This window comes from Myodes glareolus, chromosome X (assembly GCF_982192425.1).
Source record: "Myodes glareolus chromosome X, mMyoGla1.1, whole genome shotgun sequence".
NCBI classification, from domain to species: Eukaryota; Metazoa; Chordata; class Mammalia; order Rodentia; family Cricetidae; genus Myodes; species Myodes glareolus.
Window position 1 is genome coordinate 101,706,963 of NC_142053.1, and position 11,383 is coordinate 101,718,345.

Consider the following 11,383-nt stretch of genomic DNA (forward strand, 5'->3'; position numbering starts at 1 on the left):
GAGTGATTGTTTACACAGTATGTGTGGAGTCCCTGATTTGCTTTCAGGCGCCCCTAGCAGTGAAAGGAGGAAAAGAAGCAATAAAAAGACAAGATTTCTTTTTAAAATCAAAATTTATACTGTTGACAATGTTGAAGTAATGCTATGGTGTAATATACAAAAAGAATCAGAAGCTAAATGATTACAAAATATATATCGTTTTCTATCTGGAGGATGTGCCTACAATTTTTCAGTATTTTTTTTGTTTAAAAAATTTGAATTTATACCTAAAACTCATGTGATTATATCTCTTTCTTCCTTGATTCATTTATACGCGGTTTTGTTGTATCTTTTGCATTAGTCAATTACTAATCTGGGCATTAGTAACAAAGATTCAAGATGTAAGAATATTGGTATTTCATTTTTAACTTTGAATTTGTTTTAGAAAGAATAATATGAGTCAAAGAGGTCCTGATTATTTGAAAATATATTGAAGTCTCTTTGTGCCACTCCACAAAAATAAAATTTCTTAGCAATAGAAAATTAATATTGCACTAATATTAATCAGTGCTGGAATTCTATCTATATAAAGTTTGATTATAGTTTTTTCTTGCATATTTTAATTAACATGCAACACTATTCATTTCAGTATATCATTTTATACATGTTTTCATCTTTAACTTCAAAGTAGTTGCAATCTTTTGAAAAAGAATAAAACATTCTTTATTAATTTTTAAAATTTTCTTTTATATTTCCTTGAATTTTGTTCTTTAATTTCTAAATAGAACCTGCGGAAAAATTAAGGCACAGAACTTACATTTCCAGAGGAAATTTTAATAGTGTATTTGTAAATTTTATACCTCTCAGCGATATGTGAGTTTCCATGTCAAAACAAATTACTGAAATCTACATATATAAATAGATTCTGAGGTGTCTCCAAAAGACTCATATTCACCGTGAAAATTAGAATGTAGCCTTTCTTGGTTATTTGATATACGTACTTGTGAGTATTTAAAGGCCTCACTTTTGAAATCATTTTGGATCAGGTAGGCACTACATTAGTAACTGATATCATTGTAAGAGAAAAGCAAAGGAAATTTGGATACATGTTTAAAGACACAAAGAGTAATGTAAAGGTCATGAAAAGGCAATGATTGGGTCATGTTGCCACAAATCATGGAAGACCAACTATTTTCAAGAACCAGAGGGATGTAAGAAAGGGGTCCACAATACATTGGTGAGAGCTTTGAGAAGAAACTTTTTCAGTACCTTGATTTTGGATAGCTGGTATCTTGAATTGTGAAAAATAATTCATTTCAGTTTGAAAAACTGACAGTAATTTATTAAGGCAACCTTAGGAAATTTATGCATATATCGGGAAAATTTTACTTCTAATTAATCTTAAAAAGTCAATTCCAAAACCTAGTTTGTAGTTCTCACAAATTTTTACTAAGTTCTCAACTTTAGGCAAAAGAAAAGAAAGGTAACCATAAGAGTAGGTTTTATCACAAATTTCTTTGTCCTGCCTTATATTGTTGCTGATGTTTAGCCAGGCTTAAGGTAATGCCTGACTGATACTATTTCACAGTAGCTCATAACTGGTTTGCTAGAAAGCTTCAAGGACTGAAACAAGAGCCAAGATTCATAGAAAGGACTGGTAAAGATTGTGGAGAATATACTCAAACAATTCTAAAAGGTGTAATAGGCAATGTGTGTAGGAAGAAAGACAAAATAAATAAAATTCCTAGTCATATCTTTATCAAGAGCAGCGATTAAAAAAAAAAAACAAAGAAATTCTTTTACCTTTGAAGGACTATTTTGTTTTCTTCTTGTTTTAAAACCAAAAATAAATCTTCATTAAGTTGGCAAGTTGCATTGTTCACATAAGTATCCTCTATAGACCTCTGTGTTAAAAGATGCCTAGAGCTCACAAATTGTAAAACATTTAAGAGTGGATGGAGTGGAAGGAAGTTAGGTCATTGTAAGAAAATGCTGAAAGGGGATATTGAAATCTTGTTATTTTCCTGTCTCTATCTTTACCTCCAGCCACAAAGGAAGCAATTTCCTCTACTTTATACTCACAACATTAGAAACTATTTTGCCTCAAGCCAAAAAGCAACAATGTCAACTGACCACAAACTGAAATCAACACATACTTTTCAAACTCCTCATAATTCTCTGAAGTATTTTGTTAGACCTGAATTCAACATAGAAGAAGAAAGTAAACGGCATATGTATCTCCACACTGAGTAAGACTTCTAAACTACAATTTCATAGTTTAGATTAAAGTACTTTTCAGCATTACCTTGTATTAAGTAACTCATATGCTCCTTAGAAATAGAGAGTGTATTACCAACCTAAAATTGCATTTAATTTTATTGCATAACATTTTCCTTAGTATTTATCCCTACATGCTGTATTCATTTTATGGTATATACTAACATCATATCTATGTTTTAAAATGCACACACTTCCATGATTCTCTATTTGATTTCTAATACAAGTAGTATATGTATATGACTCCAATGGTATCATATATCTCAACGATAAAACCATAAGATACTCCATATTGGATAAATTTAGATGCTTGCTTCTACATATTTCCAACTACCTCATTTATTGGAAACAAACCCTGAAGGGCTGTTTATTACTAAGTATATCCCCCTTATTATCAAGGATAAACTAATGGATTTTTTGTGACATAACCATTCCTCATACAATTATATTGTATGAAATACGAAAGAGAGAAAATGCAACCTTTAATTTATTTTGATGTTTTACATAATAAATTGCATATAACTGCTGGATAAATTCATGGCAAATTAATTTTAGGGTTGCAAACCTTATAGTCTATGTTAATAGCTTCAACATTATTTTTTAAATTACCTGACATTAATTTCTGTCTTTGAAAACATCATATACAAAATAAAAATCAATGATTGATACACCTTTTATTCTGAATATATATTAGATACATAATAAATTATTTTCTATTACTACCCAGCTACTTTTAAGGGGCTCTAAAATATTTAATTTCTACTTGTGGATGTAGACTGTTAATTGAGGAAGTTTTTTTTTTTCAGTGTACTTTCTATGGAATGACTAGAGAGACAGCACAAGTGGATGAGAAAAGTCTAATTTCCTTGTGAACACAGGAGGGCGCTAAGAGGTTTGTTTTTGCTTCATCATTGTTTTAGTAACAAAAAGGCAATATGAACATTGGGGCCTATTATTTTAGGAAACAATCACTACTCTCCTACGTTTCAGTCTATTATATGGCATTATTTCATGAATGATTGCATTTTGAAGTTTTTGAAGTTTTTTTTTCTTTTTTATGAGGCTCAATTTAACATTTTTGGCATTGGAAATTTTCTGACTATTCTGTATCTCTGCAGTCATTTGGATCTCACAAGGTTAATGTGATTCAATAGGATGAAAGCAGACCATTTTCTGTGTATTGAGTGCCTCAAGGACATTCCTCCATTTTGTGAGGTAATTTTCTTCCTTTCTAATACTTCTATCTCCTGTGCTTTAGATAAAATTATAAAAACTAGTGCATTATAACATCTGTAATTCTGATAAAAAAATTAGCTCTTAACATATAGCACCCTAAAATATGAACAGAACAGTAGGTTAAATAAAAGATATTTTTACTTTATGTGAAAATAATAACTACCATTTTAAATGAGATTATCATATCTGGTCTGTGTAATAACACAAAGACATATTTTATGGATTTTATTTGGTACACAAATATGTTATCAAATGATTTATTTCAATTTTACATATTAGGAAACTGAGAAAACAATTCATCAAAATGTGTAATGAGTAAGATTTGATCACAATTATTAATGCCTAATTATACCCAAAGCAATAATTTTCTGATACTCAGTAGTATGCTTGTGTTTGTATCAACTTTATATAGGAGCATGTTAGAAATATCACTATTAAATTCCCACCACAAAATTACTGCATCACACTCATCATTTTAACAATCTCCTGTGGTGATTTGAATGAAAATGCCACTTATAGACTCAGATATTAGAAAGACTGGCCCATGGTTAGTAGAAATATTGTGAAGGATCAGGAGGTATGGCCTTGGGAGTTAAATCACTGGGAGTAGCCTTGGAAGTTTAAAAAGCACAAGCCATTCCCAGTTAATTTTTTTTCTTTCTTAAACTCTTGCTTGATCAAATGTAAAGTCTAAGCAACTGCCCCACTGCCATGCTTGTCTGCCATACTCAGTAACATGGTAGTCATGGATTCCAACTCCCTAGAACCATGAGCCCTAAATTAAATGTTTTCTTTAGTAAACAGCTTTGTGTTACTTGTAATAGCCAGAACATGGGAAAAACTTAGATACCCACAACCTAAGAGAAATCCTGTTGAAGAGAGGAAGAAGGGATTGTATGAGCCAAGGAGTTCAAGGTCATTACAAAGAAACCTACAGAAACAAGTAAACTGGGCTCTTAGGAACTCACAGAGTCTGTAATGACAGCTGGGAACCGGCATGGGACCGACCTAGGTTCTCTACATATGTGGGACAGTTGTGTAGTACGATCAATTTGTGGGACTTTTAACAGTAAGAGCAGGGCTTGAACCTAAAGCTTTGAGTGAATTTTGGGAAAATATTCCTCATAATTGATTGTCTTGCTCAGACTTAATACAAGGGGAGGACCTTAGTCCTACCTCAACTTGATAATGCCCTGCTGACACCCATGGGAAACCTGCTCCTTTCTGAACAAAAAGCAGAGGAGAAGTGTGGGAGTGGGGTAAAAGAAAAATGGGGGAGAGGAGGGAGCAAAAACTGTGGTTGGGATGTAAAATAAATAAATGTGATTAAATAAATTTAATTAATGAAAAAACTTGTTTTGGACATGGTGTTTGTCTTTTTGATAGAAAAGTAATAAGACAAGTGAAGTGAATTTAAGTTGACTAAATATAAAATATACTTTAATATAAGCCTGGAGTACTTGTCTCCATAATGACCTCAATAGTATACAGGAATCCTTCCTGTCCATAATGACATATGTATATATAAAATGTGAGACACCATGACCCTGCTGATTCAAAAACTGTGTACAGAATTGAAACCTTTATGTGCATACAGTTTTCTCTCTTTATCCATGTATTAAGAATAAACCGTTTTTCCTGTATAGTTTTGCTCTTGTTTGTTTGAATCAACAAATATAGAAAATACAATCATGAAATATTAATAGTATGTATCATCTGTACATATTTCAGAAAATGATTTAGAAATTCAACAGTGTAAGAGTTCAATTATAACAGAAAAAAATCAAGAAATTATAATGTTACATTGCAATAAATGTTAAAAATAATGCCTTTCAAAGTATCATATTGTGTTTTATTCTCACATCTTGTGGTGATATGAGAAGGTAAATGCTGCCTACATAAATTATTAAAGAAATGAGTCACTTAGTCATCCTCCAGTAGCAATAAGAATACAGATGATGTATTTGATACTATTATTCTGATGTAAGTTAAAGAAGTCCTATGTGATAAACAAGTATATACAATACAAATGCATACTGAGTAAATGAAAGATTCATGATATACCCAAGGGAGAATATGACAGCAAGAGTTTTCATCACAATTCTCAGTATAGCATACAATTTAAAATTTTGGAGTTGTTGATTTCACGATTGTTCTATTTAATACTTTCAAGCCATGGGTATCCATGAATAACTGAAAATCTGGACAGCAAAGTTAATGAAAATGAGGGAAGGAACTAATGTAGGTATTACAAAAATTGGTATTAACCAAAAATTCTCTTTAAACCAAACTTGAGTAGGCCTTTTCAGTGTTCTGTTCCTGACTGTTACTTACAATATATACAAATATTGCCATCTTCATTTGAGTTTCAATGGGAACACTACTGGGTCAGTTTTAAGAAATATTTATCCCTTACCTTTGACAGCTGATCAAATACCTCATCTCTTTGTCCTCTTTGATATTAATTGTTCATCTCTTACCTTGTATACCTTATCATCTCTTGGCTTTTCAACAGCACTCATATTAAGTTGTTTTGCTAAAATGCTGGAAGGCCCCTCGTTTTATACTTTGTTTTTAGTCTTAAATTATTGACCCTTTTCCTTGGCTATAAATTTCCATTTGTTTGTGTATTATTAATTTTATCAATAAAATATGATTTATTATCTTTAACAAATATGAGTTTTGCTTTTAAACACTGCTCTAATATATGATTTCTAAAACCATGATAGTACAGTACATAACTTGACTTCTTTTCCAAAATTAATTACAATAGGAAACATCAGAATACATATGAGAAAATATCTCCATTATTCACCAGTTTATAATAATCCCAAAATTCTTGTATATAGAACACACTGTAAATTACTGCTAAATTAATAAGAGGAATCCTTGATTTCTAACTATTGACCCTCCAGGGAGATTGGCACACAACTTTAATCCAGAATACATGTGAGAAAATATCTCCATTGTTCATCAATATGTAATAATCACAAGATTCTTGTATATACAACACACTGTAAATTACTGCTAAATTAATAAGAGGAACCCTTGATTCCTAACTATTGACCCTCCAGGGAAATTGGCATGCAACTTTAATCCAAGAACTAAGTTGACAGAGACAATCAGATCTCAGTGAGTTTGGGACCAGCTTGGGCTATGGAGCAAGATACCATCACAAGCAAAGAAAAACAGAAATAATGAACAAAGCAAATTCCTGACACCTATTTAAACCTTTGTTTATCAGTTATAAATTCTTACCTATTTTTACAGCAGGAGGCCTCTGAATAAAATCTGTTTAATAAAATACTCTTCTACTAAAATAAATAATGAATAAATTGGATCATTTCAGTCTTATTTTTCCTGTCACTAGTATTTCTTCCTGCTTTATTGTATTTCCTTTAAATATAGAAACCCTTCCACTTCTTGCTTAAGAATATGAGCAAAGAAGTCAAAACCATGATTGGGACATCCACTGAAACTGTTTGTCTGAGCTAATGAGAGCTCACCAACTCCATCTGGACAGGGAAGAAAACAACATAGGACCAAACTAGACCCTCTGAATGTGGATGACAGTTGTATGGCTGGTGCAGACTATAGGGCCACTGGAAGTGGGACCAGGATTTATCCCTAATGCTCGTACTGGTTTTTTGGAACACATTACCTTTGGATGGATACATTGCTAAGCTTAGATAGAGTAAATAGGGCCTTGGGCTGCCCAAAAGCAATGTGCTTTACCCTCTCTTAGGAGTAGATGAGGGTTTGTGGTGGGGAAGTGAAAGTGACAGGAGGAGGGGAGGGAGTGGGAATAGGGATTGGTATGCAAAATGAAAAAAAATATAGTTTGTTTTCTTTTTAAAAAATAAAATAAAATAAAAAGAAAGAAAAGAAACTTTATATTCCACCACTATCACAGTATCTCTCATTCATCTCTCAGGAGGGTGATTGAGAAAATGAAAGGTCAAATATTTATTCAACTTATATAAGGAAACCTAATATAAGAAAGAGTTAACAGTGTTTACCTGTTTATTATAACTAATTACTACTTCTATTACCCAAGGGAGAGGTTGGTCATAATAGCAAACTCTCTAAAGAAATGCATTGAAATTTTTTTAAATTAACAGATTCAAGAAAAGGATGCCTCCAATGACCTTAAAAATTCTTAGTGGAAATAAGGAGGTAGGAAAAGCAAAATTATACGATAATATAGTTTTAGACAATTTCCTGTCTTTTCATTATGATTTCCTTGAAATGTGTCTTTTGATGTTTACTAGATGTTTTATAAATGAATAAACTATTCATCAAAAATTATTTTAAGTGGATTTTATTAATGATGGCAAGAAGAGAAGGAATATATTGGACATTTTATTCAGCAGTATCGACAATATTTGAGACATAAGTGTATTTGTTAGCTTAGTATGCAAAATTAGTGTGCTACAATGGTAGGATGTGGATATCTTCCATGTTGGGGTTCCCCTTAGAACATATGGTTAATATTATGTTGATGCTTTTTAATATAAATTAGTTGGCAATGGTGAACAGTCATCTTTAAAATTTGTCAGAGTCTGATTATATATTTCAGATTTAAATAGATATTTTCCTTACTAAGACAACTGCAGAGACCTCTTGCGCTAAGTATAAATTCTTATTTTAAAATTTAAAGCAAACTAGATTTAAAAATAAATTCTTGAGGACATAGGTGAATGGTAGAAATGGAGCTGCACAGACTGCTCTGTGGTCAAGTATACTGAGTGCTTGATAGCAAAACTGGGTTCTGATTTCAGGCCAGACTTCTGTACTGGGAAGCTTATAGTTCCAAGGAGTCTGATACCTACTTGCCTCCTTGAGCAAGTGTGCTACACATAAACTTACCCAGGTGCATACATAAAAACGTAAATAAAAATACAGCTTTAAAACATGATAGAAATAAACTCTCAACTTAACTAGATATCTACTTATAGAGCCCAAAACCTCTCTTGTCTGGTAGTTACCTTCAAACTCACTGCTCAGGCTATCTGCTTTCAAAAGTTTACCCCTTCCATTCCTTTCCATCTCTTCTCCTCAAAAGCCAAAATCCTGACTCTGTTTATCAAGACACTCAGTGCATTGTTTCCGTCTGAAGTGTCAGTCCCTGCCTGACTCACTCAGTGCACCTATAAACTTTCACTGCTGAGTTGGCGCATTTTTTTAACCTCTTGCTAAGAATAACATTTTTATTCTTTCTCCCCTTGCCAACTCCATTTGCCCAACAAGTGTTGTGATATCCATCATGTTTCCATTATTGTTTCTTTTCTCTACTTTCCAAAGGTAGTCGTCCAAAAACATTTTTAAGTTATTTTATCTGTAAAACCAAGAACCTACTAAAGGGATCCCGATAAAACAAGCACTTTGACTGTAATGAATTAGACAAATTTTTCATGATGAAATTATTTATAAAAAGAAGCTAAAACAGCTATATTATGGAAAACAAGTTCAACTGATATCCCAAAGTCTCTTGCTACTCATTTCTCTCTATATTCTTTTCTTTTTTGTTAATAGTTACTTCTCTTCAGTAGTTTTTGAAGAAGAACAAATAAGTTAAATTTCCACTTTAAGCTTTTCTTTTTAATTATTTGTGAACTCTCACTAGAGATGAATACCATTGGCAATGTTGATATTATCTAAACTTAAGACACCATAATTGTCATTGTCAGTTCAAAGAAATATTTCTGTTTAGCTGAAACAGGCAATACATTTATTTGATTTAGCTGACATAGGGTCACAAAATTTGTTTGAAGAAAGTATTGAATCCAAGACAAGAGAAACGTACAAGTTCAGTGACTACTATTTCTCAGCACACTTTACTTCTCTGTATATTTATCTTGTTTCTATTTAAATATGTTTATGTAAAATGTACAGCTTGATGATAGAGAACTTTCCTAACATTTGTGAAGACCGCGGTTCAACTCCTAACACTGCAAAAAATAATTTTGTTGGCCAGGTCTGAGGGTACAGATCCTTAATCCCAACACTGAGCAAGCAGAAGCAGGTGGATCTCTATAAGTTTGAGGTCATCCTTGTCTACGTCTCAAGATTCATGGTTACGTAGAGAGACTGTTTTAAAATAATCAAATATTAATTAATTACTTAATATGTTTATTTTAAAATTAACAAAAGAATAATATTTGGACAAAAAAAATCAACAATTTTTCCCCTGGAAAAAAGACAGCTTCTAATTCATAGTTTATAAAATATAGTTCAGATGGAAGCTAAACAGAAATCTGGGAGCTAAAGAATACTACAAAGTCACACTGAACAACAAACTTCACACAACAAATTTATTGGGAGGGAAAAAAGGGAAGTGTGACTGCTTCTGCTCGGGTGAGAATCAACAGCAAATTGAACAGGATACAGAGCTTATATGAAATTCATGGGAATGGAATGAAACTTTTCAGAGTGGAGATTTCCAGGGTCGATATTTTGGGATTCCATGTCTAGAAATTGGGCTTTTTGCTCTGTGGGACAGGGGCAGGATCCAGCATTTAGGGCACTTATAATATTCTGTGGGAGGAAACCAGGCAGTTAGAGGTCCTTGGGGGAAGGGCCTGGCCACTTGTGTGCCTGGAAGGTCCTACACATATTCTTCTATTTTCATATTGTTGCTATATAGATTACTGAGCGGAAAGAATAAAAAAAAGTTTAGTAGCTTTGTAATTCCACTTTGTGATGGAGAGTAGAAAATGAATGTTACATTAAGTATAAATCAATTCATTTCTAACCTTTAATTGATGTTAGATTCTGAATTTATACCAGAAATGTTAAAATAATTGTGTTGTGATTACATTACTTATTTAAAACTGGTATGCAGTTAATTTACCCATGTTACTCAACGAGTTTCAGCGCTGGAATGGGTAGGGCTGTATGAACCATTCTAGAATGTGTGAGTGAATACAATTGAAGTCTAATGGTCAAAACCACATAGTCAAGTGGAAAGAAAGGGCCACAATGATTGTGTTCTTCTCCCGGATCTATTTATTTTTCCCTTTACAACTAATCATTTCAGAGGATCCAAGACTAAGGAATCAAGGATCATGAGTTATAGCCATCCTCTTCCTAATGTGAACAACTTTGTAAACACCACTTCAACCAGCACCCTGAAGCATGTATTTCACGAATTTGGGCCTGTTGGTGATGTATATATCCCCCAAAACCACTTACCCAAAGAACCTGATGGCTTTGCCATCATCAATTTCTACAACAAATGTGATGTTAAAGATGCTATGGATGCCTTAAATGAGATTTTACTGCATGGTTATAAACTGCGGGTGCAGATGGTACACAACAATGATCCACTGTATATTCAACCTGTCTGTGGCCAGGGAGGGCAACACCATTTCAAGAAAGAGAATCATGAATTCCAGAGTCACAGTAAGAGACACTGTTGTCCCACCAACAGGATCTAATCCAGATCTCACAACAGATCTTCTCCAGAACCCTCAGAATCCAGATCTCAATCTCATTGCTTGCACGGAAGATTGCCATCAACCAAAAACTCCAACTTCAGCTCCTCAATGTCCAGTTATCAGTTGTCAGATACTCCCTGCCCAAGGTCTAGAAAGCTTCCACAACCAAAATAGAAGAAATCCAAATCTAGATTTTCATGAAAACATGACTTCAAATACACTGAGAATCTTGATACTGTATTCTATTATGCTCTCTTTGAATTGTTTGAATGCTAAGGAAGGAGCAACAGCTACTAAAAGATATTTGCTTATAAATGTTACTGAACTAATCCAAGATAGATATTTTAAAAATATCTTGACTTCAAAATTGAAGTCAAAAGGTATGATACTTTGGAGATGAGGTTTTGTTTTTGTTTCCACAGAAAATGAGAGGCTGTGGATTCATTCTGAAT

The 11,383-nt window shown here is 32.9% G+C and overlaps 1 pseudogene; it reads left to right on the forward strand.

Annotated features, from left to right (window-relative positions):
• The first annotated feature begins 10,559 nt into the window (after positions 1–10,559).
• On the forward strand, positions 10,560–11,105 carry LOC125410323 (uncharacterized; annotated as a pseudogene).
• The last annotated feature ends 278 nt before the right edge of the window (positions 11,106–11,383 follow it).